This window comes from Triticum dicoccoides, chromosome 1B (assembly GCF_002162155.2).
Source record: "Triticum dicoccoides isolate Atlit2015 ecotype Zavitan chromosome 1B, WEW_v2.0, whole genome shotgun sequence".
NCBI lineage: Eukaryota > Viridiplantae > Streptophyta > Magnoliopsida > Poales > Poaceae > Triticum > Triticum dicoccoides.
In genome coordinates this window covers 611250478-611257429 of record NC_041381.1, presented here as the reverse complement: position 1 = coordinate 611257429, position 6952 = coordinate 611250478, and positions in this window count along the sequence as shown.

The following is a 6952-nucleotide window of genomic DNA, read 5'->3' as shown; positions in this document are numbered from 1 at the left end:
TTTACAAATACCATGGCATATTTTTCAGTACAGCTAACATGGCAGATTCAGTACAAACAACACGACAGATCCAGTACAATTAATATGGCAGATCCAGTACAACTAACATGGCAAATTTAGTGTAAAATAGCATGGCAAACTTAGTATAAAATAGCATGGCAAATTTAGTACAAAATAGCACGGCAACTACATTTGTCCATTCAATGTATTCTCCTTCAACTTCTGACGCCCCTCAAAAGTCATTCTCCCAATTTAAAAAAATTCACAACATCTAGGGGTACAAAACGAAATGTCCACAAGGACCATGTCACAGCGTCCCAGTTTTTGCTTATGGATTTCCCGTCCATTTCTTCATTTTCTTGTGTTTTGCTTGAATCTCCAATCCCGATTTGTACCTTACCTCTCTTGGATGACCCTTTGTGATGGAACGGGGTGGGTTCCTGACCTGGGTTTGTGTGCTTGCTGTTCCAGATCCTATCTCCAAGTTTTCAGATGATGGCCCCGTGGACGAAGGCACACTTGATGTGCGGGGGAACCTGTGTAAGGCTTCCTCAGCTTTCCTCTTCTTGATCTCATCAAGCTCTCTTTTCAGGGCCTTCCTGTGTTTTTCTGCGACTCTCGCTGTCTCATCACTCTTGCACGCTTCATCAATTAGCTCAGCATAATTCTTTGTCAACACAAGTGCCTCACGGCTTCCATGGTTGACTCCGGTCTCTCGTCATGCATAGCCAGAACTGCGTTTGTTGTCTGCGGCGCCAACGCGTCGTCAGCGTTCCAAGTCCATCGTCGCCTTATGAAATGGCGGGGCATCCGTGTCACAGCGTTCATGTCCATTACTTTTAGTATGTGACAGCACACTATGCCGTCCCGTTCAAACTTGCAGCATTGGCAGTAGTATTCGCCTTGGCCTATTGAGGCTTCCACGAAGTAGTTCCTTCCTTTGTCCGGGTCTTCAGGTTCTGAATCCGACATGCCCAAAACAGAACACACCTTGAACGTATGTTCGTCAACCTGAAAAGCCGTGAACATGCTGGCACGCTTTATTTCTTCCTGGAATCTGCAAGTTTTGTGTGTTTTCTGTTACACATGGCAACTGTAGTACATAACACATGGCAACTGTAGTACATAACACATGGCAACTGTAGTACATTAGACATGACAACTGTAGTACATTAGACATGGCAACTATAGTACATTAGACATGGCAACTATAGTACATTAGACATGGCAACTTCATTGCATTAAACATGGCAACTGCATTGCACTTTCAACTGGCCATTGTCATTTCCATACAAACATCCCAAATAGAAGCACAGTGCTTAAAACATGGCAACTGCATTTATTAAACATGGTAACCTCAGTTGAGCAAATATGGCATTTTGCATTTCAGGAAACATGTCAACTTGCATTTCAGAAAACATGGCAAATGCAGTTCAGTAAACATGGCAACTACACAACATTTTCATTTGTCATTGGCATTTTGCATACAACATGCCTAGTGGAAGTACAGTGCATTAAACATGGCAATTTCATTTCATTGAACATGGCAAGTGCATTCCATTGAAGATGCCAACTGCAGCTGAGCAAGCATGGCAAATTAGAGGTTCACTAAACATGGCAACTGCAGTTGAGTAATCATGTCAAACATTAGTTCATTAAACATGGAATCCTCAGATCATGGCAACTGCATTGCATTCTACATGGCCCCTACTGCCTTCATACTTATGCAAATAAGACTGTAACGCAACTGACTTACTTGTTAAAGATCTTGTTAGTGTATATCTTGCTCATTTGCCTCTCCATCGGTAAATACGTTAGCAATTTTGGCCGCTTTAGCGCGGTGGTCGCTTCTTGCTGTAGCTCAGATCCCAGAATTTTTTGTTGCAAAGCTGTGTATTGCTTGGCAAACTGTAGCAATGAGTTGTCAGGGCTGACGTACCGCTTCAAAATAGCATTGAACCCCTCGTTGCGCTGCATAGTCTACAGAAAGGGGAAGAAGCACTGCATGAAATAGGCCGGCACCCAGTACATTCGCTTCTCCCACAGGCTAGCAAGCGTCTCATTGTCTTGGACTTGATATGTTTCAATCATGGCCATCCAGCTCCTTTCAAACTACTCCACCGTCAAGCTGTGGTCCACGCACAGCTCGAATGCCTTGTGGAGCTCTGGACGGTCAGCAAAGAACGGTCCTAGCGTCTCCTCAGCCTTCTTTATAATGTGCCACCTGCAGTGCCTGTGCACTGCCAACGGAAAGACCTCCTCTATGCCTGCAAGCATGCTGAAATACTGGTCTGTTATTATGTTCATCGGAGCAAGTCCATCCATGCACTCCAAAAAGGTCTTGAACAGCCAAACGTACCCATTCGTGTCTTCGTTCCGAACGAGCCCGCAGCCGAACTGCAACGACTGATTGTGGTTATTTATTCCTATGAACGGAACGCATGGCATCTTGTACATATTAGTGAGATACGTCATGTCAAATGAAATGCAATCTCGGAAATGTTTGTAGGCTCTCCTTGCAGCACCATCCTGTTGGAAATATGCCCTAGAGGCAATAATAAAAGTATTATTATATTTCAATGTTCATGATAAATGTCTTTTATTCATGCTATAACTGTATTATCCGGAAATCGTAATACACGTGTGAATACTTAGACCACAATATGTCCCTGGTGAGCCTCTAGTTGACTAGCTCGTTGTGATCAACAGATAGTCATGGTTTCCTGACTATGGACATTGGATGTCGTTGATAACGGGATCACATCATTAGGAGAATGATGTGATGGACAAGACCCAATCCTAAGAATAGCATAAAAGATCGTGTAGTTCGTTTTGCTAGAGCTTTGCCAATGTCAAGTATCTCTTCCTTCGACCATGAGATCGTGTAACTCTCGGATACCGTAAGAGTGCCTTGGGTGTATCAAACGTCACAACGTAACTGGGTGACTATAAAGGTGCATTACAGGTATCTCCGAAAGTATCTGTTGGGTTGACACGGATCGAGACTGGGATTTGTCACTCCGTATGACGGAGAGGTATCTCTGGGCCCACTCGATAATGCATCATCATAATGATCTCAATGTGACCAAGGTGTTGGACACGGGATCATGCATTACGGTACGAGTAAAGTGACTTGCCGGTAACGAGACTGAACAAGGTATTGGGATACCGACGATCGAGTCTCGGTCAAGTAACGTACCGATTGACAAAGGGAATTGTATACAGGGTTTGATCGAATCCTCGACATCGTGGTTCATCCGATGACAACATCGAGGAGCATGTGGGAGCCATCATGGGTATCCAGATCCCGCTGTTGGTTATTGACCTGAGAGCGTCTCGGTCATGTATGCACGTCTCCCGAACCCGTAGGGTCTACACACTTAAGGTTCGGTGACGCTAGGGTTATTAGGAAGACTAGTATGTGACTACCGAATGTTTTTCGGAGTCCCGGATGGGATCCCGGACGTCATGAGGAGCTCCGGAAGGGTCCGGAGGTAAAGATTTATATATGGGAAGTTGTCAAACGGACACTGGGAAGTTTCGGGGTCATACCGGTAGTGTACCGGGGCCACCGAAAGGGTTCCGGGGGTCCACCGGGAGGGGCCACCCCTCCCGGGGGGCCACATGGGCTGCGTGGGGCAGGGAGCCAGCCCCTGGTGGGCTGGGCGCACCCCCTCCCTTGGGCCCTTGCGCCTAGGGTTGAGGGGGGAACCCTAGAGGGGGCGCCCCCTTGGCTTGGGGGGCAAGCCACCCTCTCCCCCTCTCCCCTTGGCCGCCGCACCCCCCCTAGATGGGTTCTAGGGGGCCGGCCCCCTTCTCCCTTCCCCCTATAAATAGAGGGGTGAGGGGAGGGCAGCCGTACCACCCTCCAAGGTGCAGCCCTCCCCTCCCCAACACCTCTCCTCCTTCGTTGTGTGCTTGGCGAAGCCCTGTCGGAGTACTGCCTCTCCACCATCACCACGCCGTCGTGCTGGCGGTGGAGTTGTCTTCCTCAACCTCTCCTTCCCCTTGCTGGATCAAGAAGGAGGAGACGTCTCCCGTCCCGTACGTGTGTTGAACGCGGAGGTGCTGTCCATTCAGCACTTGGTCATCGGTGATTCGAATCACGTCGAGTACGACTTCATCATCACCTTGCAAGCTTCCGCACGCGATCTACAAGTGGTATGTAGATGCAAACTCTCTCCCTTGACTCGTTGCTTAGATGAACTCATAGATGGATCTTGGTGAAACCGTAGGAAAAATTTAATTTTCTGCAACGTTCCCCAACAGTGGCATCATGAGCTAGGTCTATGTGTAGTTCTCTTTGCACGAGTAGAACACAATTTTGTTGTGGGCGTGGATTTTGTCATCTTACTTGCCTCTACTAGTCTTTTCTTGCTCAACGGTATTGTGGGATGAAGCGGCCCGGACCAACCTTACACGTACGCTTACGTGAGACCGGTTTCACCGACTGACATGCACTAGTTGCATAAGGTGGCTGGCGGGTGTCTGTCTCTCCCACTTTAGTTGGAGCGGAATCGATGAACAGGGCCCTTATGAAGGGTAAATATAAGTTGACAAAATCACGTTGTGGTGATTCGTAGGTAAGAAAACGTTCTTGCTAGAACCCAATTGCAGCCACGTAAAAGATGCAACAAAAATTAGAGGACGTCTAACTTGTTTTTACAGCGATTGATCATGTGATGTGATATGGCCAGAAGTTGTGATGAATGATGAATTGTGATGTATGAGATCATGTTCTTTGTAATAGGATTCACGACTTGCATGTCGATGAGTATGACAACCGGCAGGAGCCATAGGAGTTGTCTTTATTTTTTGTATGACCTGCGTGTCATTGAATAACGCCATGTAAACTACTTTACTTTATTGCTAAACGTTAGTCATAGAAGTAGAAGTAGTCGTTGGCGTGACAACTTCATGAAGACACGATGATGGAGATCATGATGATGGAGATCATGGTGTCAAGTCGGTGACAAGATGATCATGGAGCCCCGAAGATGAAGATCAATGGAGCTGTATGATATTGGCCATATCATGTCACAACTATATAATTGCATGTGATGTTTATTATGTTTATGCATCTTGTTTACTTAGGAAGACGGTAGTAAATAAGATGATCCCTTACAAAAATTTCAAGAAGTGTTCTCCCCTAACTGTGCACCGTTGCTACAGTTCGTCGCTTCTAAGCACCACGTGATGATCGGGTGTGATGGATTCTTACGTTCACATACAACGGGTGTAAGACAGTTTTACACAGCGAAAACACTTAGGGTTAACTTGACGAGCCTAGCATGTGCAGACATGGCCTCGGAACACGGAGACCGAAAGGTCGAACACGAATCGTATGGAAGATACGATCAACATGAGAATGTTCACCGACGATGACTAGTCCGTCTCACGTGATGATCGGACACGGGCTAGTCGACTCGGATCGTGTAACACTTAGATGACTAAAGGGATGTCTAATCTGAGTGGGAGTTCATAATTTGATTAGAACTTTATTATCATGAACTTAGTCTAAAACCTTTGCAAATATGTCTTGTAGATCAATGGCCAACGCTAATGTCAACATGAACTTCAACGCGTTCCTAGAGAAAACCAAGCTGAAAGATGATGGCAGCAACTATACGGACTGGGTCCGGAACCTGAGGATCATCCTCATAGCTGCCAGGAAACAATATGTCCTAGAAGGACCGCTAGGTGACGCTCCCGTCCCAGAGAACCAAGACATTATGAATGCTTGGCAGTCTCGTGCTGATGATTACTCCCTCGTTCAGTGCGGCATGCTTTACAGCTTAGAACCGGGGCTCCAAAAGCGTTTTGAGCACCACGGAGCATATGAGATGTTCGAAGAGCTGAAACTAGTTTTTCAAGCTCATGCCCGGGTCGAGAGATATGATGTCTCCGACAAGTTCTACAGTTTTAAGATGGAGGAAAACAGTTCTGTCAGTGAGCACATCCTGAAGATGTCTGGGTTGCACAACCGTATGACCCAGCTGAACATTAACCTCCCAGATGAGGCGGTCATTGACAGAATCCTCCAGTCGCTCCCACCAAGCTACAAGAGCTTTGTGATGAACTACAACATGCAGGGGATGGAAAAGACCATTCCTGAAGTGTTCTCGATGCTGAAGTCAGCAGAGGCTGAAATCAAGAAAGAACATCAAGTGTTGATGGTCAATAAGACCACTAAGTTCAAGAAGGGCAAGGGTAAGAAGAACTTCAAGAAGGACGGCAAGGAGGTTGCCGCGCCTGGTAAGCCAGTTACTGGGAAGAAGTCAAAGAATGGACCTAAGCCTGAGACTGAGTGCTTTTATTGCAAGGGGAAGGGTCACTGGAAGCGGAACTGCCCCAAATACTTAGCGGATAAGAAGGCCGGCAACACCAAAGGTATATTTGATATACAAGTGATTGATGCGTACCTTACCAGTACTCGTAGTAACTCCTGGGTATTTGATACCGGTGCCGTTGCTCATATTTGTAACTCACAGCAGGAGTTGCGGAATAAACGGAGACTGGCGAAGGACGAGGTGACGATGCGCGTCGGGAATGGTTCCAGAGTCGATGTGATCGCCGTCGGCACGCTGCCTCTACATTTACCTACGGGATTAGTTTTGAACCTTAATAATTGTTATTTAGTGCCAAGTTTGAGCATGAACATTGTATCTGGATCTCGTTTAATACGAGATGGCTACTCATTTAAGTCTGAGAATAATGGTTGTTCGATTTATATGAGAGATATGTTTTATGGTCATGCTCCGATGGTCAATGGTTTATTCTTAATGAATCTCGAGCGTAATGTTACACATGTTCATAGTGTAGATGCCAAAAGATTTAAAGTTGATAACGATAGTCCCACATACTTGTGGCACTGCCGCCTTGGTCACATTGGTGTCAAGCGCATGAAGAAGCTCCATGCCGATGGACTTTTAGAGTCTCTTGATTATGAATC